The 18495-nt window shown below is 40.2% G+C and overlaps 1 protein-coding gene across 13 annotated transcripts in view; it reads right to left on the reverse strand.

Annotated features, from left to right (window-relative positions):
* The window catches only part of nav3 (neuron navigator 3), a 219433-nt gene that overhangs the window by 77244 nt on the left and 123694 nt on the right, over positions 1 to 18495 (reverse strand). The window contains exon 1 of one of the 13 annotated variants that reach the window (XM_058417163.1): positions 61 to 150. The exons of the other annotated variants lie outside the window; for them this stretch is intronic. The gene's annotated coding sequence lies outside the window, so the exon portion shown is untranslated. Of the gene's footprint in view, positions 1 to 60; positions 151 to 18495 lie in introns of those variants that run through there. 13 annotated transcript variants of the gene reach the window in all.

Raw genomic sequence — 18495 nt, forward strand, 5'->3', positions numbered from 1 at the left:
TAGCATCACTGTTTCCATCTCCGCTGGTCTGTTTAGCTAAATGTGTGTGTGTGTGTGTACCTGTCACGAGTGTGTGAGCTCTCAGTGTCCATCGTCTACCTCCTGTCGATAAACCAGCTGTGTGTGTGTGTGTGTGTGTGTGTGAGAGACTCTGTGAGTTGCACACTCTGCAGGTACTGACTATAGTTACAACACACCACCAGCAGGGGGAAACACATCACTGTTTCAGTGGGACAAAATGTGTGTGTGTGTGTGTGTGTGTGTGTGTGTGTGTGTGTGTGTGTGTGTCAGCAGGCACCAGGAATCGTTCTTTTGTTGCAGAAATCATTTTTTAACAAAACACAAACATTCTTTAGAGTGAGCTGGAGGTAAGAAGCAGATTTCTGTGTTCTGTCTATTAGCATGTACATCATCATCAAGCTGCACATAATCAGCTGGGTTACACTACTACACAAAAAAAATCAACACCATACACACACTACAACACAACAACACAAAATCAACACCATACACACAATACAACACAACAACACAAAATCAACACCATACACACACACTACAACACAACAACACAAAATCAACACCATACACACACTACAACACAACAACACAAAATCAACCCCATACACACACTACAACACAACAACACAAAATCAACCCCATACACACAATACAACACAACAACACAAAATCAACCCCATACACACAATACAACACAACAACACAAAATCAACCCCATACACACAATACAACACAACAACACAAAATCAACACCATACACACACACTACAACACAACAACACAAAATCAACACCATACACACACTACAACACAACAACACAAAATCAATCCCATACACACAATACAACACAACAACACAAAATCAACACCATACACACACTACAACACAACAACACAAAATCAACCCCATACACACAATACAACACAACAACACAAAATCAACACCATACACACACTACAACACAACAACACAAAATCAACACCATACACACACTACAACACAACAACACAAAATCAACCCCATACACACAATACAACACAACAACACAAAATCAACACCATACACACACTACAACACAACAACACAAAATCAACACCATACACACAATACAACACAACAACACAAAATCAACACCATACACACACTACAACACAACAACACAAAATCAACACCATACACACAATACAACACAACAACACAAAATCAACACCATACACACACTACAACACAACAACACAAAATCAACCCCATACACACAATACAACACAACAACACAAAATCAACACCATACACACACTACAACACAACAACACAAAATCAACACCATACACACACTACAACACAACAACACAAAATCAACCCCATACACACAATACAACACAACAACACAAAATCAACACCATACACACAATACAACACAACAACACAAAATCAACCCCATACACACACTACAACACAACAACACAAAATCAACCCCATACACACACTACAACACAACAACACAAAATCAACCCCATACACACACTACAACACAACAACACAAAATCAACACCATACACACACACTACAACACAACAACACAAAATCAACACCATACACACACTACAACACAACAACACAAAATCAATCCCATACACACAATACAACACAACAACACAAAATCAACCCCATACACACACTACAACACAACAACACAAAATCAACCCCATACACACAATACAACACAACAACACAAAATCAACACCATACACACACTACAACACAACAACACAAAATCAATCCCATACACACAATACAACACAACAACACAAAATCAACCCCATACACACACTACAACACAACAACACAAAATCAACCCCATACACACACTACAACACAACAACACAAAATCAACCCCATACACACACTACAACACAACAACACAAAATCAACCCCATACACACAATACAACACAACACTACAACAACAAGAACACAAAATCTATGCCATACAGACACTACACTACAAAAACACAACACTGCAACATAAAATCAACCCCATACACAGCCACTACACTACAACAACACAACTCCACAACACAACACAACTCTACAACACCAAAACACTGCAACTCCACAACACCACTACACTAATACCACAGCAGCACAACTCCACAGCACCGTAACATGCAACACAACACCATAACACAACACTGCAACACCGCAACACAAGAGCACAACACTATAACACCACAAGAACACTACATCCCTACACTACACTAACAGTACACAGTAAAGAGACGGTGTGTGTTCATCAGGAAGGTTGCAGTACAAATCAGAACATTGTGTTTTCATGTTCATCTACAGAACCACTGCACTGACCCCCAGGAGCCTAAACACTGCGTCTGTTTCTGTAGAAATAATCTAGTCTTTAATAAGAAAACGTAACCAGAAGCTGGGATTAGTCTGAGACACGACTCGGACTTGGACTCTAGGGAGAGACGTTCTCTCAGCCTGCTGTGTTCCTGTCTATCACACGTCACTCTGGAACAGCAGACACAAGACGGCATTGTGAGCTCTGACAGGAAGTGAAGGTTGGGGACTTCCTGTGGGAAAAAAGCAAGATTTGTCTGGTTCCTTACACACACACACACACACACACTGTGTATCCAACATTATCAGAGCTGATGGAGCAGAAATCTGACATTTACAGCTTCACACTTATAAGTAGGCGTGAATTTCTGAAGAGACGAGCAGCTCGCTGTAATACACACTGCAGATGAGAAGGGGGGGGCACTGGAGTGATCTAGAACTGTATTTTAGGGTTCAGTAAAGATGATTCTTTTTGGGGTTCAGAGACAAATTGCTGTGTGATAATGGAACAAGAAAGTCTTTGTGTCATGTAAACATTACAGTGAAGTGAGATTCTTCTATTCAACATCTCCCACTTTTTAGGGACCTGGAGTCAGGTCTCAGGGTCAGATCTCAGGGTTAGAATTCAGGGTCAGAATACTGGGTCAGATCTCTGGGTCAGAGGTCAGGGTCAGAGTACTGGGTCAGATCTCAGGGTTAGAACTCAGGGTTAGAATTCAGGGTTAGAACTCAGGGTCAGGTCTAAGGGTCAGAACTCAGGGTCAGAATACTGGGTCAGAGGTCAGGGTCAGAATACTGGGTCAAAGCTCAAGGAGAGAGCTCAGGGTCAGATCTAAGTGTCAGAACTCAGGGTCAGAATACTGGGTCAGATCTCTGGGTCAGAGGTCAGGGTCAGAATACTGGGTCAAAGCTCAGGGAGAGAGCTCAGGGTCAGATCTCAGGGTCATAACTCAGGGTCAGAAATAAGGGTCAGAATACTGGGTCAGATCTCTGGGTCAGAGGTCAGGGTCAGAATACTGGGTCAAAGCTCAAGGAGAGAGCTCAGGGTCAGATCTCAGGGTCAGATCTAAGGGTCAGAACTCAGGGTCAGAATACTGGGTCAGATCTCTGGGTCAGAGGTCAGGGTCAGAATACTGTTTCAGAGCTCAGAGAGAGAGCTCAGGGTCAGATCTCAGAGTCAGAGCTCAACATGAGAGTTCAGAGTCAGAGGTCAGGGTCAGAGCATTAGAGCTCAGGGTCAGATTTCAGGGTCAGAACTCTGAGTCAGAGCTCAGGGTCAGATCCCAGGGTCAGAATTCATGGTCAGTGCTCAGGGTCAGAACTTAGGGTCAGAACTCAAGGTAAGAACTAAGGGTCAGAACCCAGGATTAGAACTTAGGGTCAGAACCCAGGATTAGAAGTTAGTGTCAGATCTCAGGGTCAGATCTCAGGGTCAGCTGTGATACAGCACCCTGGAGCAGACAGCATTAAGGGCTTCACGCCTCAGCAGCTTGGTGGTGCTGGAGCTCGAACCCCTGACCTTCTGATCAGTATCAGAGCGGTGATCTTCTCTGTGAGCTGCTGCTGATTGTCTGAGGGTTTGATTTTCTCAGAGATATCTCCTGGTGTCGAGTGAGCAGCTCTGACCACGCAGCAGGACCTGCACTGACACACAGCCGATTAGATTCCTGGAGGAAATTCAAATCAGATCCTGTCCATGTACAAAAATCAATCCAGAATCTGGGTAAATACGGAAAAATGAAAGATACCGGAGTGTAAAGATAATTTACAATGGAAACATATTGTGTAAATAATTCAGCAGGCCAGAAACATGATTGGACTATAACTCCGTGATTGGACTGTAACTCCGTGATTGGACTGTAACTCACTGATTGGACTGTAACTCCGTGATTGGACTGTAACTCACTGATTGGACTGTAACTCCGTGATTGGACTGTAACTCACTGATTGGACTGTAACTCCGTGATTGGACTGTAACTCACTGATTGGACTGTAACTCCGTGATTGGACTGTAACTCACTGATTGGACTGTAACTCACTGATTGGACTGTAACTCACTGATTGGACTGTAACTCACTGATTGGACTGTAACTCACTGATTGGACTGTAACTCAGTAATCGTCATTCATGACGGGAAGCCGACTCCAGATTGTGTACAGTGTCATCAGTCGATCACAGAAACTAAATCACATGGTACAGTGATGTAAGACTGGACAGTAATGCTACTGGACAGTAATGTGTCATGCTGTATGGAATAAGATTGTGTATGATATATCGTATGTATCGTATTGTTACGTATATCGAAATCGTTTATGCATACAGACCTTTTGTGTTGAGTTGTATCATATCCCATACACTTCCTGCTATATTTACCCATGTGTGAAGTATTGTTAGTTCTGCTCCTTACTGAGCCTTTGTTCACTGTTGTCATGTGTGTGTTGACCTTGTTTCTTACTGCTTTCTGGATTCTGTTATTGGATTTTTTTGGTACTTTTGCTCTGCAGAGTACTTTGTTTGGATTGTTGGACTGTTTTGCTGATTGTGATGATTTGGATTCTTTGCCTTGGTTTTTCTCCTCATATGGACCCTTCACTCTCATCCTCTGACTCTACACTACAACATATTGAAGTATTGCATCGTGTCATGTTGTATAGTATTGTGTTTTATCGTATCACTTTGTATCGTATCATATCATAGCGGATTCAGTATTGTTAACTCACACATTCTTGCCTCATGACTTGTAACTTTTTTTATTTTATTTTATTTTATTTTATTTTATTTTATTGTGTGGTTTGTGGTGCCGTTGTGTAGTAGTAGTTTATTCAGCATAAATCTTCTTAATGCTAGAAAAATACAAACACCACATGATGAAATGTGTTTATTGTTGTATTTGTATGTTATTAATATTGGGAAGATCTCTGGTTAACAGAGCAGATGTTCTATATTTGAGACAAACCCACTGCTCCCTGTGACTCTGTACCTGACTACACACTTCTACTCCTAAACACCGGACTGAGTTACAATCTCACACACACACACACACACACACACGTACACGTACACACACACACAGCACCACTCAGAGGACGACTTCCTGTCTGAGTTCGAGCTTCCTCGTGGGGTTTTTTCTTCTCTGCAGTCCCAACTCTGGATTGTTCATGAGGGATGGGAATCGATATCTAATATCAGTAAATACACTTCATGACGGTGTTTATTAACGTGTCAGTATTGAGCCTGTTCTCTCGGGTTACTCCGGTCCTACAGCTCCTTTACGCTTGTAAAAGTAAGAGAAGCAATAAAAGAAAAAACAATTAGAGCTCCAAATATTGAGTGAGATTCTCCAAGCTGGTGGTTTATTCACGTTCACGTGACAGTACAGAACACGCTTCTGAGAACTGCACTTCTGTTGGAGAACTGATTCACATTCACAAAGACTTCAAGGCGAAGTGCTCGGCATTTCATTTCCGTATGGAGGTTAAAGGAATGGTTTTTTGTGTGTGTGTGTGTGTAATGGTGTGCTGTTATGTGTGTACTGCACATTCAATAAACATCTAATGTCTCTGTAACACAGAATATGATTTATTTTACGAGCCGGATTAATCACACACTGCAGTTACCAATAAAGTTAATTGAGTTTGTTTGAAGGTTGAACGTGCAGCACAGTCCTGAGCTGTTAGTCTACCATTTTCAATACACACACACACACACACACACATACACGGCCTGATGCTTTACAGCTGCATCACAGATTAATTAAACCGTCCTGTCTGCAAATCCCTCAGGAAGCAAAAACCTGTAAAAATCAATGGAGGATGATGAAGTGTGTTAAATCCCATAGCAATACTGAGTCTACGTTCGTCAACACACACACACACACACACACACACAAGCTCTCTATCAAACACTGACAAAAAAACAACACTCACAATTCTCTATCAAACACCAACAAGCATGAAGACTCTTCACCACATAGAAAGCAAGATTATTTATCAAACACCCACAAAGACCACCAAATACCAACATTCACCATCAAACACAAACACCCACAAAGACCACCAAATACCAACATTCACCATCAAACACAATCAAACACCCACAAAGACCACCAAATACCAACATTCACCATCAAACACAATCAAACACCCACAAAGACCACCAAATACCAACATTCACCATCAAACACAATCAAACACCCACAAAGACCACCAAATACCAACATTCACCATCAAACACAATCAAACACCCACAAAGACCACCAAATACCAACATTCACCATCAAACACAATCAAACACCCACAAAGACCACCAAATACCAACATTCACCATCAAACACAATCAAACACCCACAAAGACCACCAAATACCAACATTCACCATCAAACACAATCAAACACCCACAAAGACCACCAAATACCAACATTCACCATCAAACACAATCAAACACCCACAAAGACCACCAAATACCAACATTCACCATCAAACACAATCAAACACCCACAAAGACCACCAAATACCAACATTCACCATCAAACAACAACAAACATCACCAAATACCAACATTCACCATCAAACAACAAACATAACCAAATACCAAGATTCACCATTAAACACAAACACCATCAAACAACAGCAAACATCACCAAATACCAAGATTCACCATTAAACACAATCAAACAACAACAAACACCACCAAATACCAACATTCACCATCAAACACAAACACCCACAAAGACCACCAAATACCAACAAACACCATAAAACAACAGCAAACACCACCAAATACCAACATTCACCATCAAACAACAAACATCACCAAATACCAACATTCACCATTAAACACAAACACCATCAAACAACAACAAACATCACCAAATACCAACATTCACCATTAAACACAATCAAACACCCACAAAGACCACCAAATACCAACATTCACCATCAGACTCCAACAAACACCAATGTTAGTGTGTGATGATGAATGTTGATGTTTAATGGAGATTGTTGGTGTTTTTTGGAGGTTGTTAGTGTTTAATGGAGATTGTTGGTGTTTAATGGAGATTGTTAGTGTTTAATGGAGATTGTTGGTGTTTAATGGAGATTGTTAGTGTTTAATGGAGATTGTTAGTGTTTAATGGAGATTGTTAGTGTTTTTTGGAGATTGTTGGTGTTTAATGGAGATTGTTAGTGTTTTTTGGAGATTGTTAGTGTTTAATGGAGATTGTTGGTGTTTTTTGGAGATTGTTGGTGTTTTTTGGAGATTGTTGGTGTTTAATGGAGATTGTTGGTGTTTTTTGGAGATTGTTAGTGTTTAATGGAGATTGTTGGTGTTTAATGGAGATTGTTGGTGTTTTTTGGAGATTGTTAGTGTTTAATGGAGATTGTTAGTGTTTTTGGAGATTGTTAGTGTTTAATGGAGATTGTTGGTGTTTTTTGGAGATTGTTGGTGTTTTTTGGAGGTTGTTAGTGTTTAATGGAGATTGTTGGTGTTTAATGGAGATTGTTAGTGTTTAATGGAGATTGTTGGTGTTTTTTGGAGATTGTTGGTGTTTTTTGGAGATTGTTGGTGTTTAATGGAGATTGTTGGTGTTTTTTGGAGATTGTTAGTGTTTTTTGGAGATTGTTAGTGTTTAATGGAGATTGTTAGTGTTTAATGGAGATTGTTGGTGTTTTTTGGAGATTGTTGGTGTTTAATGGAGATTGTTAGTGTTTTTTGGAGATTGTTAGTGTTTTTTGGAGATTGTTAGTGTTTTTTGGAGATTATTAGTGTTTAATGGAGATTGTTGGTGTTTAATGGAGATTGTTGGTGTTTAATGGAGATTGTTAGTGTTTTTTGGAGATTGTTAGTGTTTAATGGAGATTGTTAGTGTTTTTTGGAGATTGTTAGTGTTTAATGGAGATTGTTGGTGTTTTTTGGAGATTGTTAGTGTTTAATGGAGATTGTTGGTGTTTTTTGGAGATTGTTAGTGTTTTTTGGAGATTGTTAGTGTTTAATGGAGATTGTTGGTGTTTTTTGGAGATTGTTAGTGTTTAATGGAGATTGTTGGTGTTTAATGGAGATTGTTGGTGTTTTTTGGAGATTGTTAGTGTTTAATGGAGATTGTTGGTGTTTTTTGGAGATTGTTGGTGTTTTTTGGAGGTTGTTAGTGTTTAATGGAGATTGTTGGTGTTTAATGGAGATTGTTAGTGTTTAATGGAGATTGTTGGTGTTTTTTGGAGATTGTTGGTGTTTTTTGGAGATTGTTGGTGTTTAATGGAGATTGTTGGTGTTTAATGGAGATTGTTAGTGTTTAATGGAGATTGTTGGTGTTTTTTGGAGATTGTTGGTGTTTAATGGAGATTGTTGGTGTTTTTTGGAGATTGTTAGTGTTTTTTGGAGATTGTTAGTGTTTAATGGAGATTGTTAGTGTTTAATGGAGATTGTTGGTGTTTTTTGGAGATTGTTGGTGTTTAATGGAGATTGTTAGTGTTTTTTGGAGATTGTTAGTGTTTTTTGGAGATTGTTAGTGTTTTTTGGAGATTATTAGTGTTTAATGGAGATTGTTGGTGTTTAATGGAGATTGTTGGTGTTTAATGGAGATTTTTAGTGTTTTTTGGAGATTGTTAGTGTTTAATGGAGATTGTTAGTGTTTTTTGGAGATTGTTAGTGTTTAATGGAGATTGTTGGTGTTTTTTGGAGATTGTTAGTGTTTAATGGAGATTGTTGGTGTTTTTTGGAGATTGTTAGTGTTTAATGGAGATTGTTGGTGTTTTTTGGAGATTGTTAGTGTTTAATGGAGATTGTTGGTGTTTTTTGGAGATTGTTAGTGTTTAATGGAGATTGTTGGTGTTTTTTGGAGATTGTTAGTGTTTAATGGAGATTATTGGTGTTTTTTGGAGATTGTTGGTGATTAATGGAGATTGTTGGTGTTTGATGCAGTTGTATCATGTGATTTGAGACATGGAGACAGAAGGCCCCCACACACAACATGAAAAACATCTGGAAGACATTTTAATGGTCGACTCACTCTGCATTTTAAACTCATGTCACAATTTAAAGCCACCAAGCAACCAATGTTGGTTGTTAGTGTTTAATGGAGATTGTTGGTGTTTAATGGAGATTGTTAGTGTTTAATGGATATTGTTGGTGTTTTTTGGAGATTGTTAGTGTTTAATGGAGATTGTTGGTGTTTTTTGGAGATTGTTAATGTTTAATGGAGATTGTTAGTGTTTTTTGGAGATTGTTAGTGTTTAATGGAGATTGTTGGTGTTTTTTGGAGATTGTTAATGTTTAATGGAGATTGTTGGTGTTTTTTGGAGATTGTTAGTGTTTAATGGAGATTATTGGTGTTTTTTGGAGATTGTTGGTGATTAATGGAGATTGTTGGTGTTTGATGCAGTTGTATCATGTGATTTGAGACATGGAGACAGAAGGCCCCCACACACAACATGAAAAACATCTGGAAGACATTTTAATGGTCGACTCACTCTGCATTTTAAACTCATGTCACAATTTAAAGCCACTTTCCCTCACTCGCTCCCTTCCATCCCGTGAAACTGTCATTATCTTGTCCATGGCCTTGATTCCACTTAATCCTCCCATAATAACCCACACCAGTCACCATAACCCCAAGAAAAAAAAGAAAGAAACATCTACAAACATCGCAAAAATCGAGACCTACAATCTCAGATATCCGCTGGATTGGAAAATACCTCTGGAAATGGAAAATACGAATCCCAGTTTAGGATTGAGAACTAAACAGAAACGCTATAACACACACACACACACACACACACACACAGAGGCCAGTAAATTAAATGCTTCAGTCCACAAAAACTCCCTTTGCTTTAGAAAACAACCAAGCAGTGTGTTAAAATGTCATTTGGACCAAAAAGGAAATCAATATTCAGGAAGTTTCTCAGGAAATTGAAAATGTAAGTGTTTTTCATACGATAAATCCAAATATTTTCTCACAAGAGCTCAGATCTGCCAAGTGAGCGTTTTCTATGGATAAATTGCGAAGCTGCTATGAAGAAGATCTCTCACAGGCTCAGTGCTGTAAGTGTCCAGCGAGTCCAACACACACTGCTGTGATCTCGCCCATATTTGGCGTCTATTTCCTGAGAGCCAGCCGCGGTTAGTTAGCGTGTAAACATACACACACAGAAACACTCAGTATCCAAACACACAGCGAGGGTGAGGCGAGTCGCACAGCACTTCCCTAAACCGCCGCTTTACACGGTTAGAGCTGTGTGTCCAAATATGTTCTGACACTCCAGAGGAAAATTACAGGCAGCATTTGGCTCCAAAAAAATTAAAATAAGCCTAATGTGGCCACTTTACTCTGCTGATGCTAGTCACAGATGTCAGAACTGAAATAAAACACTCTGTGTGTGATGCTGTGATCAGAAACTAATCCATGGTGGAGTGAAATGATGAAGCAGAAAGTCCTAAGTGATTCGTTTGCTTTGACGGCATGTCCCCATGTGTTTTATTCCTCTTACACCACAGCAATTTATCAACAATTACAAGTGTAACAGTTCACTTTATTTATCTGTTTATAGTTATATTTATCATCTAAGTTACGTTACAGCAGCTATAAACAATCTGATCAGCATGTTACTGAGACACTGCAAGTTAGAAAGTTACAAATATATAAATTATAAAATCAACAAAATATTTTATTTGGGGTTTAATGATGAAAAATGCTTCCACTAGGAATAAATTATAAATAAAATGAACTATGAATAAAATATTTTTTTATCTGTTATTTATTCATTCATTCATTCATTCATTCATTGCTGTTAAACAAATTACAATATTTTGCATCATGTGAAGCAATCTTATCACCGAAAGTGATGAGAATCTGAATCTGATCTTTTTCTGAAATTTCAGTATTTTATTAAAGGGAGTCAAGCGGAGAAGATAAACTTTAAACTAAAATAAAAAAAAACTGCAATAAACTGAATTAACCAGCAGAATAAACCAGAATTAAAGTGGCCGTAGCATTAAACCCTGAGGAACAACACTTTTTTCATTATGAGCCGATTGCTGTTTTATTGGAAGATAAAGCTTGGCTCTTAGTTCCCGTGAGCTGAGACCTTTCCGTGCCTCTGAGTGACACGTTACTCCAGGGCCTTTGTGCTGCTCTGTAATTAGCATGCTGCTAGCCGAACCTGTAGGAGGAATTTCTGCCAAAATCACCCAACCCAAAAAAAGTACACAGCTAACCAGCAATTTGTGTCACACAGTTTCAAAACAGAGTGAAAGAGAAAAAGCAATACTCCAGAAAAATCGGGTAAATGATACAAAGGAAAAATATCAATAGTGATAGAGAATTAAATAAACAGATATCAGCTAGCGAGCTGTTGTCTGTGATTAGCCACGGTTAGTGCTGGAATACAATTAAGTTATTGTTTGGTGCACACACACACACTCACTCTCACACACACAAACACACACACACACACAGGATCTGAACTCAGTGACATTTAATAAAAGTGAAATATAAAGCCCTCAGTAGTGATGCATCATTACTTCACTTCTGTGTTGGCTTTAATCCACTTTTTTGTTTTGGCACAAAATCCAGACACGGTGAATAAATTTGGTCCGTGTCCCAATTCCATTTATTCACCCAAGTGTTCTTACGAGAATAGTGAGCCACTTCATTTCTTCGTCACAAACGGTAAAACAAAAAAACAAAAGAACAAAAGAGACTTCTAAAAATGGATCTGATTCCTTGTTGATTTTTTTATGATTCATTTCAGGAATTGAATTAGTATTTGAATCAGAGCTGAATTACTGATTAGTTCAGTTAGTGTTTATAATTTTTCATAAACTGTATTCCATTCACCCTGAACACACACACACACACACACACGTTTCACCTTTTCCATGATGTATCTGATTCCTCTGAGGAATCGACTCACATGGTTTGAATCAGAACTGAGTCACTGATTAACACAATTTCATTCAAAAGTGTTTCAGAGCTCAATACCACTGATACACACTAGAGGGAGCTCTCACACACACACACACCTTTATTACCTACACACACACACACAATCATAATGTGTGTGCTATAGTAACATTTTTTGCTTAGGACACTAGTGTGTGATTTGAGGGTATGGGTGTGTGTTTATATGACTTTAAAAGTAGGAATCAGCGATTATTCCTTAGTTTGTAGTGAGCCCTTGTTCCTAAGTGTCCAGTATCCCTAGATATCATTATCCCCTAGTTTGGCTAAACCTCGTCTTGTTTCCTTAAGTATCCATGCTCCCTATTTTTTACTGTCTCCTATTATCCTTGTTTCTTTTTGTCAGTTCCCTTGTTTCTTGCCCTAAGATTGTTTCCAGTGCCTTTAGATATCAGTGTCCCATAGTGTGTCCACTATTTTCCACTTTCTTCCTGACCCCTTGTTCCCTTAGTTTCCAGTATATATCCCTGGATATCCACGTCCCACAGTTTTCTTTGTTCGATGTTCCCAGTATTCCACAGTCTCCATGTTCCCAGTGTTCCACAGTCTCCATGTTCCCAGTATTCCTCAGTCTCCATGTTCCCAGTATTCCACAGTCTCCATGTTCCCAGTGTTCCACAGTCTCCATGTTCCCAGTGTTCCACAGTCTCCATGTTCCCAGTGTTCCACAGTCTCCATGTTCCCAGTATTCCACAGTCTCCATGTTCCCAGTATTCCACAGTCTCCATGTTCCCAGTGTTCCACAGTCTCCATGTTCCCAGTATTCCACAGTCTCCATGTTCCCAGTGTTCCACAGTCTCCATGTTCCCAGTATTCCACAGTCTCCATGTTCCCAGTATTCCACAGTCTCCATGTTCCCAGTGTTCCACAGTCTCCATGTTCCCAGTGTTCCACAGTCTCCATGTTCCCAGTATTCCACAGTCTCCATGTTCCCAGTATTCCACAGTCTCCATGTTCCCAGTGTTCCACAGTCTCCATGTTCCCAGTATTCCACAGTCTCCGTGTTCCCAGTGTTCCACAGTCTCCGTGTTCCCAGTGTTCCAAAGTCTCCGTGTACCCAGTGTTCCACAGTCTCCATGTTCCCAGTGTTCCATAGTCACCGTGTTCCCAGTGTTCCACAGTCTCCATGTTCCCAGTATTCCACAGTCTCCATGTTCCCAGTGTTCCACAGTCTCCGTGTTCCCAGTGTTCCACAGTCTCCGTGTTCCCAGTGTTCCACAGTCTCCGTGTTCCCAGTGTTCCACAGTCTCCATGTTCCCAGTGTTCCACAGTCACCGTGTTCCCAGTGTTCCACAGTCTCCGTGTTCCCAGTGTTCCACAGTCTCCGTATTCCCAGTGTTCCACAGTCTCCGTGTTTCCAGTGTTCCACAGTCTCTGTGTTTCCAGTGTTCCACAGTCTCTGTGTTCCCAGTGTTCCACAGTCTCTGTGTTCCCAGTGTTCCACAGTCTCCCTGTTCCCTCATTTCCATCCTGCCTAATTATTGACAATGGACAATAGTTCTATTTACTATTTAGTATGATTATATGTGGTTTGGGACGGAGCCCATCGCTGCTGTGTGTTCCTTATTGACGTCAATTTGTCTGTTCTCACTCACACACACTCTCACACACACACACTCACACACACACTCTCACACACACACACTCTCACACACACACACACTCACACACACACTCTCACACACACACACACACTCACACACACACAGTGTCCGAGTCATTTTCAACCACTTTAGAGTAGAAAAATGTAAATTATAAAGCGGCGCGTAATAACGACTGCAACATGACCACCGTCTCAAACCTTAAGTTATAAAACAGTCTTTCATCACTTAACACACACACACACACACACACCCACACACACACACACACACATACATGCAGAAGTCTCATATCACATTTAACCCCAGGCCAAGAAGGTCCGTCATTACTGAGTGGGATTTCAGTGTGTGTGTGTGTGTGTGTGTGTGGCTAGGACAATTCATGGTAAAAAAATAAAAATAAAAAAATAAACACAAAAATTATAAAAACAAAAACGTTTTCCTTATCACTGACTCAGTTGCAGTTGTTCAGATTCAAGTCATTTGAGTCACTTTCAAAACTTTCAAAGGAATCAGATTCATCATGAGTCAACAAAGTGAAGTGTGTGTGTGAGTGTGTGTGTGTGAGTGTGTGTGAGTGTGAGTGTGTGTGAGTGTGTGCATCAAAAGTTAAATATAAATATATCTCTTTATAAAAGATGATAATAAATATAACTCCCACATGACTAGTGAATCAGTCCAGTTCGATTCAGGGAGTCAAAGTAAGGAATCAAATACACCATGAGTCAAAAAGATGAAACCTGTGTGTGTGTGATTGATGAGGTTTCCTGTAAAAGTCTTTCCTCTCCACCATATGATCATGTGTGTGTGTGTGTGTGTGTGTGTGTGTGTGTGTGTGTGTGTTAGTCATGTCTGCTTTAGTGTGACTCACTGAACTAAAATGAGAAATTGATCTGTTTTCTTTTTTCTCTATTTTCCTTTTCACTCCACACTGCTGAGTCACCCCCCCCCATTGCTGATTCGCTCTCCTGCTTCGCCACTTCCCGCTTCCTGAGTCATGTGACCAGGTGAGGTCAGAGAGGTCAAAGGTCGCCTCGGCAGACATTGTTCAGGATTTCCTCCTCTCTCTCTCTCTCTCTCTCTCTCTCTATATATATATATATATGTGAAGTGTCACAAATTTCCTTCTTCAGCTTTCCTGAGGAAGCCCTAAGGCCTACTTGGCACACACATACACATACACACACACACACACACGGAAAAGGAAGTCCTCTCGGCTTATGAAGAAAGATCTTTTAACGAAGCAGCAAAACAAACATCAGCTATTTCTGCTCAGTATCCTGTCTCACTCTCTGCCTGTCTCACTCTCCGCCTGCCCCCCCCACTTTCTCCCTCTGTGTCTCTCTATCTGTCTCACTCTCTTTCCCTGTATTGTAAGATGACCTTCTCTCCACTCAGAGTCCTACCACCATTTATTTACATTCACTTTCACACATTTAGTCCAAAGTACACACAGCTTAGTTTTTATAACCAAGACATTTCGGGGTGGAAACCAGACTGACCAATCAGAACCACCCCAAAACAGCCCAATTACCAGTCAGAACAAACCCAAAACAAGCCCAGTGTCCAATCAGAACCATCCCAAAACCAGTCCAGAGAGTCAGAACCATCCCCAAACTAACCCAATAACCAGTCAGAACCATCCCCAAACCAACCCAATAACCAGTCAGAACCATCCCCAAACCAACCCAATAACCAGTCAGAACCATCCCCAAACCAACCCAATAACCAGTCAGAACCATCCCCAAACTAACCCAATAACCAGTCAGAACCATCCCAAAACCAGTCCAGAGAGTCAGAACCATCCCCAAACCAACCCAATAACCAGTCAGAACCATCCCCAAACCAACCCAATAACCAGTCAGAACCATCCCCAAACTAACCCAATAACCAGTCAGAACCATCCCAAAACCAGTCCAGAGAGTCAGAACCATCCCCAAACTAACCCAATAACCAGTCAGAACCATCCCCAAACCAGCCCAGTGACCAGTCAGAACCATCCCCAAACCAGCCCAGTGACCAGTCAGAACCATCCCCAAACCAGCTCAGTGACCAGTCAGAACCATCCCCAAACCAGCTCAGTGACCAGTCAGAACCATCCCCAAACCAGCCCAGTGACCAGTCAGAACCATCCCCAAACCAGCCCAGTGACCAGTCAGAACTATCCCCCATTTTCAGAAAAAATGATGATGGTTCATTAAAAATTATGGTTCTGATTGGTTGGTTGTTCACTGGACTTCTCCTGAATGTGTGGGTCTTTTTTCTCATTGGTCATTAGGACTGATTTAATGGCCACTGGGCGGTGTTTTTATAGGATGGTTCTGATTTGTCATTAAATTGGCTGTTGATCTGATTTTATGGGTCACTGGACTGGTTTTTGGATTGGTTTTAAATCTGGCTTGGGTTCAGGGAGGTTCTGATGGTCAGTGCTCTATTTCTAGGACACTTCTGCCTGGCCAGTGGCTGCTGTTTAAACTGGCTCTGACTGACCATTAGGACATTTTTAGCCTGTTGACTGAATTTTGGGCTCAGTTCCTCTGATTGGCTGCTAGGCCTGGATATGTTCTGGTTCTGTATAGGGCAGTTAGGTTGGTTTTGTCCTCAAGACCTGGCAACGTCCACCATGAAGAAGAGACAGGGAGTGTGTGAGTGTCTGGAAAAGCTGATGAGAGAATCAGGTGTTGAGTCTGTCTGGTGACATAATCAGATATTAAATCTCTCTCTCTCTCTCTCTCTCTCTCTCTCTCTCTTCTGATAGGGATGCAAGCCTGGGCAGCCACAGCAATCGATTTTCCAGATCACTCCTCCTCTTTCCTCTCTCTTTCTCTCTTTCTTTCTCCATTCAGTTTTAGAGAATCAGACACTGAGACCGGACCAGAGTGTTTTATTTAGCATCACCATCAGGACAGGACTAACATCTTTCTTTAGAGAGTGAGAGAGAGAGAGAGAGAGAGAGAGAGAAAGAGAGAGAGGAAAAGGAACTACCCCTGTGTGGTATAAACACAGATACGGCGTTAAAGATAAAGATCTTCTGTGAAAGAGAATGAGTGTAGAACTGTGTACCTGATTTGAAGCTAACTGACTAATTAGCTTTAGCGAAGAGAAAAGCTCTGTGTATAAATCAGCACAGGACGCTAGGGCACTGGAGACGTGTGGAGAAAAATATTAGCAATGAAATATGGGACTTCCTTTTTTTTTTTCAGAAGCAACCTGAGGGTAAATAAGAGAGTGTGGAGAAAGGGTCGAGGGGTATTAAAGGAAAACTTTAGGAACTAGGACTAGAAACTAGGGTGACTAGAGCGCTAAAGTCATGATGCAGAGATAAACATCCAGAAATAACAGAAATCTAACTGGAGCAGTTTCATTCGTCTCATATTTATTTTCACTTCTTTTGGTTGCTTTTTATTACAGCGAGAGAGAGAGAGAGAGAGAGAGAGAGAGCACTAATTACAGCTATAAATGGCTCCTCTGGTCGTTAACACTTAAGTAGAGAGAAAACCTAAAATCCATAAATCACTCATTAAACATTAATCCATCAGATTAAACAGGACTAGAGCAATACTAGTTAACTATGACTGAGAGAACTAGAGCAATACTAGTTAACTATGACTGAGAGAACTAGAGCAATACTAGTTAACTATGACTGAGAGAACTAGAGCAATACTAGTTAACTATGACTGAGAGAACTAGAGCAATACTAGTTAACGATGACTGAGAGAACTAGAGCAATACTAGTTAACTATGACTCTGAGAGAACTAGAGCAATACTAGTTAACTATGACTGAAAGAACTAGAGCAATACTAATTAACTATGACTCTGAGAGAACTAGAGCAATACTAGTTAACTATGACTGAGAGAACTAGAGCAATACTAGTTAACGATGACTCTGAGAGAACTAGAGCAATACTAGTTAACTATGACTGAGAGAACTAGAGCAATACTAGTTAACTATGACTGAGAAAACTAGGGGAATACTAGTTAACTATGACTCTGAGAGAACTAGAGCAATACTAGTTAACTATGACTCTGAGATAACTAGAGCAATACTAGTTAACTATGACTCTGAGAGAACTAGAGCAATACTAGTTAACGATGACTCTGAGAGAACTAGAGCAATACTAGTTAACTATGACTGAGAGAACTAGAGCAATACTAGTTAACTATGACTGAGAAAACTAGGGGAATACTAGTTAACTATGACTCTGAGAGAACTAGAGCAATACTAGTTAACTATGACTCTGAGAGAACTAGAGCAATACTAGTTAACTATGACTCTGAGATAACTAGAGCAATACTAGTTAACTATGACTCTGAGAGAACTAGAGCAATACTAGTTAACGATGACTCTGAGAGAACTAGAGCAATACTAGTTAACTATGACTGAGAGAACTAGAGCAATACTAGTTAACTATGACTGAGAAAACTAGGGGAATACTAGTTAACTATGACTCTGAGAGAACTAGAGCAATACTAGTTAACTATGACTGAGAAAACTAGGGGACTACTAGAGGAAGTTGGGACTAAAAGCAAAACTAGAGGAACAGAGACTAGAAATTAAGATAAATAAG

The sequence above is a fragment of the Hemibagrus wyckioides genome, linkage group LG19 (genome assembly GCF_019097595.1).
Source record: "Hemibagrus wyckioides isolate EC202008001 linkage group LG19, SWU_Hwy_1.0, whole genome shotgun sequence".
Taxonomy (NCBI): Eukaryota; Metazoa; Chordata; class Actinopteri; order Siluriformes; family Bagridae; genus Hemibagrus; species Hemibagrus wyckioides.